This window comes from Callorhinus ursinus, unplaced genomic scaffold (assembly GCF_003265705.2).
Source record: "Callorhinus ursinus isolate GAN/ISIS: 27379988/994484 unplaced genomic scaffold, GSC_fseal_2.0 scaffold3, whole genome shotgun sequence".
In the NCBI taxonomy this organism is placed as follows: Eukaryota; Metazoa; Chordata; class Mammalia; order Carnivora; family Otariidae; genus Callorhinus; species Callorhinus ursinus.
The window spans coordinates 23,424,415-23,435,865 of record NW_027397065.1 but is presented as its reverse complement, the minus strand read 5'-3'; positions in this window follow the sequence as shown (position 1 = coordinate 23,435,865).

Here is an 11,451-nt window from a genome sequence, read left to right as displayed (position 1 = left end):
TTCACCGATCAAATGCATAAATGATCCCCCAACTGTATATATGTGAGTTACTACATCAAAGAGAGATTCATATCTAAAATGCTGCAAGTTCCACTGAAAAAAATATATGCATGCACATGTGTACTACCTTGCTTGGTTAATGAAAAGATTTAAGGCAGAAAAAAAATATGAGTAAAACATCTGGGAACTGTTAAGACATTTGAGGATAAAACTGAATAACTATTGGCCAAACTACATAAACCCATGATAGCTTTGGAGCCTCAGAAGCCTGTCACAAAGGATCCATAGTGTGCGGAAAAGGCGCCTTCGAACTGGGCTGGAGCAGAACTGAATTGATTATGAACCTATAGGCTCTGAGTTAGGTAGGGCCTCTGAGAATTGCTCATTAACCATTTCAGAGGTCTGTGGTGCAGAGCTTTTTGCAGATAAGAAAATTGACTCCCAGAGAAGGAATTTGCCTTAACTTTCTCTTTCTTATGCACCTAAGCTAGCAATTTATAAATGGTAGGATTACCAAGCGAATTTATAAATGGTAGGATTACCAAGCGAAAAAACAGTACATTGGTGGTGTTTTGCAAAATGAAATTTTGCTTTGCTGGAATTCTTCCAAGCAGAAAATGCAGATAAAGGGGACCAAGGGCTGACATTTTCATTTTTCCTAACGATTTGCAATGGAAGTAAGACAGGGAAATGGGTGGGATTTGTTGAAAACTGAAAGTCAGCCTGGAGAGAGGAAGTGAATGGAGAAGATAAATGAGAATGTGAAGGCTTCATTTCTTAAGAATTAGTGGTATTATCCATCTTACTTAGCATCTTTATAAATGATCTGGTGGAGGCTCTCTCAGAGAATTAATGGATTTAAATAGACTTTTCCTTTGCATAGCAGGAAAGGGTTAGATAAGAGAGCCATCATTGGGATGTTAATGAATCCTATCTGCACCTGAGGGATTTGAATAGCTGACACTGAACAATTAAATGCACTATTACCATCCAAAAGAGGGTGTGTGTGTGTGTGTGTGTGTGTGTGTGTGTGTGTGTGTGTGTGTTGTGGGTATTCTGGGAAGTATCCACTGACTGAAGTACTGACTCACTGACTGAAGGTAGAACCAAATGGAAAATTTTGGAAGGCATGGGGACAGAATGAGTTTTAGGTTACAAAGACTATTAATACTTTCTAAGAGGTAACCGAACCCTCTCCTAGGAAATTCTGACACCACTACCACAAATCACAAAAACAAAACCTCTTTTCCTACTCTTATGTAAAAGTGTGGGGTTGATATAGTTGGAATATTGTGTATTCTTTATGACTGTTCATTGTGACAGATGGGATATTTGAAGGGCCACTAAACTCACTAGGAAGCTGTGGGTAGGAGGTAGTTGTGTTATGGCATCTGAGAGAGCTTAAAATACTCAGCTAAGAAGAATAGACAAATAATCATATAGGATGAGGAGAACAGTGACTTTTGTCTGGCAGATTTTGCCAGTCAAGATCTGCTAAGGTTTGCATATCTATTGCTGAGTCCCTAGGTGTAATTCCAGACTTAACATAACTTGGATTTAAATTACCTTTCCCAAATTATCTTTCATTCCAGCCTCAGACCACCACTAGGCAGCATCGAAGAGCATCTAACTAACACATGTTCATTGTTGTCATTGTCAGTATCATCCTTTAAAAACCAATTCAACTGCCCTATTCTAAAGAAGCCTTTTCAAAAGATCTCTCCACCCCCCCCATCGGGATTGGTCCTTTTTTTCCCCCGCCCTTCCAAAAGATTTGTTTTACTCTTCATTCTCAGCATTTCTTTTATTCTGTCTCTTTCCTAGCTACTTGTTTATTCCTGTCCCCTCCCCATTATTAGTTTTTCAGGTGAGGGCATCTTGACATATTCAACTTCAGTTTGTTTGTTTGTTTATTAAAGTAATCTCTACACCCAATGTGGGCTTGAACTCACAACCCTGAAATCAGGAGTCACATGCTCTTCTGACTGAGCCAGCCAGGCACCCCTCATGTTACAGCTGCAAAATTTGCTATGTATCTCCTTAAGATTTCTACCAGATGTATAAAAAGAGGGAACACTTTAGTGTTTTTCTAAGATGCAATTGATTTCTCACAAGATTTGAGGAACATTTAAAAGACTTGGGTGATGGTGTATATTGTTTATGACTTTTTGACACAGCCAGGGTAAGTCATTAATTCCTGTCAGAGGCAAATGATGACAAATGAGAAAAATTTGTTATGCTATGGCTTTGACATATACCTTTGATATTTCCTCAAAATAGTTTTAGAAATTCAGTTTGGAGAAAAGAAAGAGAGCTAGAAATGAATTCTAGCTGTCTGAAGATAGTAGATCGTAAAATAGAGACTGAAGAGATGATAAGATGAATAATAATCTTTATTGATTGCTTTCTCACAAAAAGAGGAATAATGAGAATCTTTCCCAAGATACCACCTGTCAACACTTCTTTCTTTTCTTGTGTTTCCTTAATTAATAAAAATCAAATACATAATTTTCCCTACAGAGTTTTTCTCTAAACCATTGCTAAAGAAAATCAAAATCAATGACACTTGTTAGAGATGGTAAGGTAGATTTTATTCAGGACCATCAAGTTAGGTGTAGGGGTCACTGCAATGGGATTTTACAGGTGGTTTGGGGAGACAGCTTGGGTTCCACTCTATAAAGCACAGGCCGGTGGTCACTTACAGTCAGGAAATAGGATGGGGGTCAGTGAATGGAAAATTACCAAGGAAACATCAGGAGTGAGGGCGATTCTGGCTAAACCAACCTAACAGGATTCTTGTTGAAGACAGGACAGGGTGATCAAACATCATGAGACTGGGAGGGGGGTGATGAGGAACCTGATCAGATATCAGGGGTGATCAGATATGCAGGGTTGTGGGTTCTAGTTAAACTAACTTAACAGAGTTCTTGGTAAAACTAGATTTTATGAGGAAGTGCATGGATGGGCCTAGGAGAAGTTTCAGGAGCCTGACTAAAGTTTAGTGAAGCAAAGAATATGTGTCACCATAATCAGTGAGAGAAAATATTTCAAAAGCTTAAAAATAGACATATGTAGGGGTGCCTCAGTCAGTTAAACTTCCAACTCTTGGAGCACCTGGGTGGCTCAGTTGGTTAAGCAACCCCCTTCGGCTCAGGTCATGATCCTGGAGTCGCAGGATTGCGTCCCTCATTGGGCTCCCTGCTCAGCAGGGAGTCTGCTTCTTCCTCTGACCCTCCCCCCTCTCATGCTCTCTCTCTCTCTCTCTCTCTTTCTCTTATTCTCTCTCTCTCAAAGAAATAAATAAAACCTTTTAAAAAATAAATAAACGTCCAACTCTTGATTTTGGCTCAAGTCATGATCTCAGGGTTGTGAGATCAAGTCCTGCGTCAGGCTCTGCGCTAGGCATGGAGCCTGCTTAAGATTCTTTCTCTCCCCCCTGCCTCTGCCCCTCTCCCCCTCAAAAAAAAAAGATATATGTAGTAAGTTTCAATAAATTCCAAAATGTTAAAAATACCAGGAGATGGAAAAAATGTGAAAATAAAAATAATATTAAAGAATATAACATTGAAAATTTAATTATGTTAACTCTTTTTAATAAAAATAGGAGACATTACCAAATTAAAGTACTCTAAATCACCACATTGAAGTATCTACTTTTGTTTTTTAAGTAAATAAAAAAGTTCATAACAATTCTACTTTCTACAAAATAGGAAACATATTACTCATAGCATTTCATCACCACAGACTTGCATAAACAAAAGATTTTCAATGACCAGAACTTAGTCATTTATTTAGTGATTACTGTCCCCTTCAAAGAACAGACTATTACAGATTTCTAAACATGCCACTTATAAAAAACCCACCAATATACCCCGGGGTAGCACTGACCTCCCCTTTACTCCCCTGACCACTGAAACTCATATGACCTTTGCTGTGAATTTGTCTCTGAAATTCTGAAGTCAAGAACAGCCAGGGTTGGACTGCCTAAGGGTGTGCCCCACATCAAAAACTTGTTCCCTGTAAACTGTCTGAAGAATTTTTACTTCACTTTGCTAACCATTAAAAAATACTTTGAACTAGAGATTTCACTTAGGACAAAAAGCAAGCATCATTACTATTGTTACAGTTAGCACATCCACACCTTTGGGCAGATAAGGTATATAGGGTTGATAGATTCTTATAAATTCTTTCTTTTTTTTTTTAAAGATTTATTTATTTGTTTCTCAGAGAGAGAGAGCACACACAAGCAGGAGGAACGGCAGGCAGAAGGAGAAGCAGACTCCCAGCTGAGCAGGGAGCCCGATGCGGGGCTCCATCCCAGGACCCTGGGATCATGACCTGAGCCGAAGGCAGATGCCCAACTGACTGAGCCACCCAGGTGCCCCAAATTATTTCATTCCTAGTGCTTCTTCTGAAAGTTAATGGAGATAAATTAGATAGAGCTAAAGGTGAACAGGACTGATGTTGAGGGAGGAAAAGGATGGAGAAGGGGAAGGGTCGGCCTCCCTGAGCTGCCTCTGAGGATACCTGGGAAGAGGCATGCTGAACGGTGGAGAAAATGTCAGAGAAGATTGTGGAAAACTGAAAAGAGGAGTAAGAGATTCCTAGGGGTTCTGTGGAATCCTGTGATGTCTAGCCTAGTCTTCCTGGTTACCTACAATTTTTGTTGTCTCAGAGTTTTCTTACTGCTCTGTTAGTTCTAGTAAGTAGATAGTGATATGATGGGGTTAAGAACACACTAGCCCCACACACAGCAACTCAGCAGACTGAATACTTTAAGCTGTGTTTGAGGAACCAGCAGAAGCAGAAAGGTATCTCTGACCTTCCCATCCACTGCCTCTCTCACTGAAGCAGGTTGTAAGACTCATGTAAGAACTGCCCTCCTATTCCCAGAAGAAAGGAATTATCCTTATCTCCAAGACAGAGAGACATCGAGAAGAATCCAGGGGCACCTGGGTGGCACAGTCAGTTAAGCGTCCAGGTGGACTCTTGATTTTGGCTCAGGTCATGATCCCAGGGTTGTGAGATCAAGCCTGGAGTAGGGCTCCACACTTAACGGGAGTCTGCTTGGGATTCTCTCTCTCTCTCTTCCCCCCGCCCCTCCCCCACTCAGGATTGCTCTATTTAAAAATAAATAAATAAATCTTTAAAAAAAAGAAGAATCCAAACCAGCAGGCCTTGCTCGATTTCTCATTTATTACACTAACCTCATACTCTCTGTCCTATCATATTTTTCCATGACTGTCCATCCACTCTTCATCGCACCTAGCATGTAAACATTCAGGTTTAACCATTTCTTTAGGTCTTCATTACCTTATAAAGTCTCCCATGTCATATAAAACTAATATTAGGGGTGCTTGGGTGGCTCAGTCTGTTAAGTGGCTGCCTTCGGCTCAAACCATGATCCTGGGGTCCTGGGATCAAGTCCCACATGGGGCTCCCTGTTCAGCGGGGAGCATGCTTTTCCCTCTCCTTCCTGCTTGTGCTCTCTCTCACTATCTCTCTCTCTCAAATAAATAAATAAAATCTTTAAAAAAAACCCTAATATTAAATGAACTCACGCTTTTCTCCTGCTAATCTGTTTTTGTCAGTTTAATTTTCAGACCCAGTCAGGCACCTAAGCTTGTAGAAGAAAACTTCTTTCCTCTCCAAAAAAACAAATAATTCTTGTTCATAGAAACAGAAGTGAAGTTTTGCTACTGGGGATGTGATTCATTATTGTCCTGTGAATGTTACCCAATTTTGCTTCTCTTACCAAACTCATTTCCATGTATCTGTCTTTATCTTTGTCTGCTCTTTGACTTCTCCTTTGACTCGGTTTTTAACACTGTCCTGATCCTCTCATTGATTGATGGGTTTTTAAAAATCTTTGGCATGTGTTCATGTTACATTTGATTGACAACAGTGATTTTCCTTGTATAAAGTTTTAAATTTCAAAAGTTTAAGAGATCATCCTCCAAGATGCGCAATGGCTTCACCTGGCAGAGCCAAGGAACATGCACCATGGAGACATATATCTCAAAAGCAGCCCCCTAGCTCATCTGCTGTGGCTCCCACAGGTGAATACCAAGCAACAACAAAACTAATTTTGCCGACTTTTCCCTCCATTGGCATATATATACAGACCAGGGCACTTAAAGGAAAATGAATGGCTTTTTAGAAAGAAAAATAGGCAACAGATGGGAGATACATTTGTGACAATGTCTGTTAAAGGTGGTATAGAAACTCTCATCTTTGATGATAAGAGTCACCAAAGATGACAGTTATATGGTTGCTCCCAGGGATGGGATTTATGACGGTTGGGTTCCTTTGAGTTTCAGGGGGGAGAGGGGTTTCCGCTTTTAGGCAGATAAGGAAATTAAGGAACTCGAATACCTTCTGCTCAAAGTAACTTTTATGCCACAGCGGGTGGCATATTTTGGACTCCTTCGTGTACACTTTATTTTACTCGGATTTGTTTTTTCCTAAGCTTCAGGCTTATTACTCAAATAAGCTGACATCACTCCTACATGATGTCTAGAATTTTTTTAATGTAAATATTGTTCAACTAAATTGAATCATTATTCTGACAAGCTTAATTACAACAGTAATATTGTTTTCTAGTATGTCAGCTTCAAGATAATTTCCAAGGTCTTTAGGAAACTTAAAACATTGGGCTGTTACTAAACTGAGTTAGTTAATAGATAATCACTGAATACCAGGACAATCTCTAGATAAATCAGAATACTGGACCATTGATTATGAAGCAAAGTTTGAAATTTATCTACTTTTCATTCTAGTTCATATGCTACAAAGAGGCTATAACTTTCAGTCATGTTAATGAAGCGTTCCTTTTTGCCATCTTAATAAGGTGTAAAAGAGATATATGTTGTTATAGAAGTTATGTGGCATGTGTTCACATGCTAGTTTGCTCAGGTGGTTGTGTATAACAAACAGTTCAACAATCCATCCCTGTTGGGAGAGAAACTTTTCCTATAGCCCTTTATGTTCTTTTCACAGGGACCTGCAAATTAACTAACAATAGACAGGAGAAAAGACAAGGCTTATTTAGATATGCTCACAGAAGGCACCAGTAATGAATGACTCACTGAATAGACAGAAGTATAGGTTTATAGACCAACTTAATAAAGAAATAGGTTTAGGGTTTCAACTGGAAAGTATGGAAGATTTCATTGCTCTTTATTATTTTTTTTCTATTGGTCCTTTTGATGCTAATGGACAGCTGACTTTGTACTTCCTGGTGGTAAGGGCCAATCTTCTTCCCAATGAGAAAATCTCTCAGAGAGAGGTCAATGGCAGCTGTATTTTGGGGAGTATTTGCTTCAGTTTAGATGTTTCTTTTTTTTTTTTTTTAAAGATTTTATTTATTTATTTGACAGAGAGAGACATAGCGAGAGCAGGAACACAAGCAGGGGGAGTGGGAGAGGGAGAAGCAGGCTTCCCGCAGAGCAGGGAGCCCGATGTGGGACTCGATCCCAGGACCCTGGGATCATGACCTGAGCCAAAGGCAGACGCTTAAAGACTGAGCCACCCAGGCAGCCCAGTTTAGATATTTCTTTCTGTGGCTGCTGATTGGTCAGATGTTCTAAGTTTAAAGTAATTTTAATCACTTCCCCCCACACCATCATTTTCTCTGTGAAATAAAAGCCGATTTCTTTTTTTAAAGTTAGAATTACTAGGAGTGGTTGAGGCCATAATAGGAGCAAGAGTGACAGAGAAGTAAAATTATGCATGTGCTTTTGTTTTTCAAAGAAAGAGTAGGGTTTTTTCCCCTAAAAATGTAATTTTTAGGGGCGTCTGGGTGGCTCAGTTGGTCGAGCGTCGGACTCTTGATTTCCTCTCAGGTCATGATCTCATCAGGCTCACGCTGGGTGTGGAACCACCTAAGATTCTCTCTGTCCCTCTCCCCTGCCCCTCCCCCACCCTTCTCCCTCTCTAAAAAAAAAAGTAATTTAAAAAAAGCTCCATATTTGTTTACACTTAAAAAATTATTGAGGACTCCAAAGAGATTTTGTTTATGTGAAAAATGTAAAAAATATTTATTTTGTGAATCTCTGGAAAACAGCAATATCATATGAACCTATTGCATGTTAAAATAAATAACACTTTAATGAAAAAATCTATATTTTTTAAAGCCAAAAAATTTGAGAAGAACAGCATTGTTTTACACTATTGGGAATCTCTTAAATGTCTGGCTTATTAGAAAATAGATGGATTCTCATATCTGCTACTGCATTTAATCTGTTGTGACATCACACTCTGTATTATACACTTGCAAGAGAATGAGAATGAAAAGGGCAAATAGCATCTTAATATTATTATGAAAATAGTCTTTACTTTGTGTATCTTCTGAAAGAGTTTTGGGGCCCCTACAGGTCCTGAGACCACACTCTGTCCTCTCTGTAGATTGAATGTTTGTATCCCTCCAAAATTCATATATTGAAATCTAATCCCCAATGTGATGGTATTAGGAGGTGAGGCTTTTTGGAAGTGATTAGGTCATAAAGGTGGAGCTTTCACGAATAGGTTTAGTGCTTTTATAAAATAGACCCCGCAGATTTAGTGTCTAGTGAGAGCCCTCCTCTTGGTTCACAGACAGCTAAATTTTGTGTCATCCCGTGGCTGGAAGGGAGTAAGGGAGACCCCTATAAACATTTTTGCTTCCAGGGGAAGTCAGAATACAACTCATGAAATAGTTATGCAGTGCACCTCAATAGAGAATTTTACTTTCTTCCATTCTGATATTATTGGCTGCAGTAATAAATGAACCATAGCCATTGAGTCTTTGTCATCTACAGATAGGTTTGTTTTGTTTTATTTTGTTTACTCTGAAACCTGCCTAAGGACTGTTAAAAATTACAGCCAGAGTTTGTCTTCAACAAATAAGGACAGTGTTAGAGACTAGTGGAAAAGGACTCTAATAGGTACTTTCAATTATCGGCAATTCGAAAAAGAGACTCTTGCTCAGGCTTCTGAATTGATAGCACTTAGATAACTTTCAGATCTTACAAAAGAACTGAGTCAGAATTTTCCAACTCTTTTTCATTCAGAGGCTGGTGTCTTCATGAGCACAGACTACTAACCAAGATCCAGCAAAGCAAAAGTTAATTACAGGGGAATGAGTGGAGTGATGAGGGAAATGTTATTGTGGTTATTTGTATGGAATACTGTGTTTTTTTGTGTGTGTTATAATTCTGGTGTTTTGTTTGTTTCTTAGGTATATGAAGATGTTCTTTTTCTTTCTTCTTAAGCAATCTGTAACCCAGAACAATTTATCTATTTATTGTTTTTATTGTATTTTCTTTTTTTTTTTTAATTGACTCCATGCCCAACATGGGGCTTGAACTCACAACCCTGAAATCAAGAGTCTCATGCTCTACCGACTGATCCAGCTAGGAGCCCCTATAACCCACAACAATTTAGTGTACTGCTTTTGTAAGCTGAAATAAAACATTTTCACATATTTAATTCTCACTGACACATCCAAATTCAAAAACTTTACTAAGTCTCATTGCTTTTCATAACCATATAGTTGCATATGCTCAATAAGAATCTATCTACTTTTAAACCAGGATATAATTAGAGAAATTGCCTGGAGTGTATGATTTGAGAGTGGTGCTTTTTAAAATTAGCGATGACAGGTCATTGGTTGACAAATGGTAAGAGGAAGTTCACTTACTGGCAAGCCAGAAAACTTGGCCCATTTTGAGGACCTCAAAAATGAGGCAACCACTGAATTTATAGGTACTGCAGAAGAAGTCCGGTTTTGGGAGAGAGGCTTTGGGACTTGATTTCTTAGCCTTAGGATAGCCAATAAAGGTATAGAAGCTTTTAAGATTCCAGTCCAAGACTCCTTATTAAATCTCCCAATCAGAAGTTTATTTTGTGGCCTTGAAGCTTAGTGCTTAAGTTGAAATAGCAACCTCAGGTCAGCTTATATGATTGGTTAATACTGTTATTCATAAGTTTTTCTCCAAAAACCAGTAGTAAATAATTTAAGCTTTCAGTAGAGCCAGGAACAGGGTGAGGTGAGGTGAGTGAGATGTAGCACTGCTTTGCCAAGCTATACTGGAGCCCGAGGCAAATGGAAAAATCAGTAATACTCAATCTGTCTTTGTTTAAAACTTTGACATTTTGGTTTTGTTTTTTTTGTTTTTGTTTTGTTTTGTTTTTGCATTCCTTTTGATTTTTAAAAATATTGCATCAAAGTAAAATTCATTCATTATTCGTTCCTCAGGTTTTTTTAAAAGTTTATTTATTTATTTTTTTAGTAATCTCCACACCCAATGTGTGGCTCAAACTCACAACCCCAAGATCAAGAGTTGCATGCTTTTCCTACTAAGCCAGCCAGGCACCTCTATTCATTACTTAGTTCTTGGTGCCCCCTCAAACCTTGTGCCCAAGGCAAGTACCTCAATTGCCTCACCCTAGTTCTGGCCTTGTTTCGTGAGCTTGTGACAACTTCTCAGCTCTGACATTATCGTTGGAAAGCAGCCACAAACAATATGTAAATGAATAAGCATAGCTGTATTCCTATAAGCCTTTAATTATGGAAACCAAAATTTGATTTTCACAGAATTTTCGTGTGTCACAAAAATTATTTATCTTTTGATTTAAAAATGTAAAAAGTGCTTTTAGCTCCAGGAAGTACAAAACCAGGGTTTGGGCTGGAATCAGCCCACAGGTTGCAGCTTGCTGTGTTTAAAAAAAAAAAAAATTCAACTGAGATCAAATTGGCTTTATTTAACAATTCACGAATCAGGCAGCATCCCATCTAGCAAATAAAAAGAAGCTCTGAAAAGCTGAACAAAACAGGAGACTTTTATACGCAGACAGAGGCAGGGACAAGGAAATAGCGGATTGCTTCGTCTTTCCTTGGGGGACACAGAAGGGGTCTATCTGGTGGATTACCTCATTGAAGCGGACCAGGAAATTCCAAATATGCTGGTTTAAGATAACATTCCTGGGAGAGGTTGAAACTGCAGTTAGGTTAGGTATAAGTCTCAGATTGGTGACGTTGGTTTAGCACTCCATTTGGGGGCTGTCATCTCTTTTGTAACAGCTAACTCCTCCCGCCCTTGCTTCAACTATGTAAACAATGAAGCCAAACCTAATAAAACCAGTCTTTTTGTGTGATTAAGAATAATCTTTGAAATTATTATTCTCACAAGAAGAAACTGTCCAGAAAAATTGTGAAAGACTTTGAAATGACAAAAGAAAAAATATCACTGAGTGTCCTATGAAAGACCCAGTGTTGCCTAGCCCACTCTTCCTCATTATTTGTATCTTTCATTGCGTCTGAGTCTTTATCACTCTGTTAGTTGTAGTAAACTACTGGTAATGCAAATGACTTTTTTAAGACTTTATTTTTTAAGTAATCTCTACACCCAACATGGGGCTCAAACCCACAACCCCAAGATAAGAGTCGCAGTTTCTACTGACTGAGCCAGC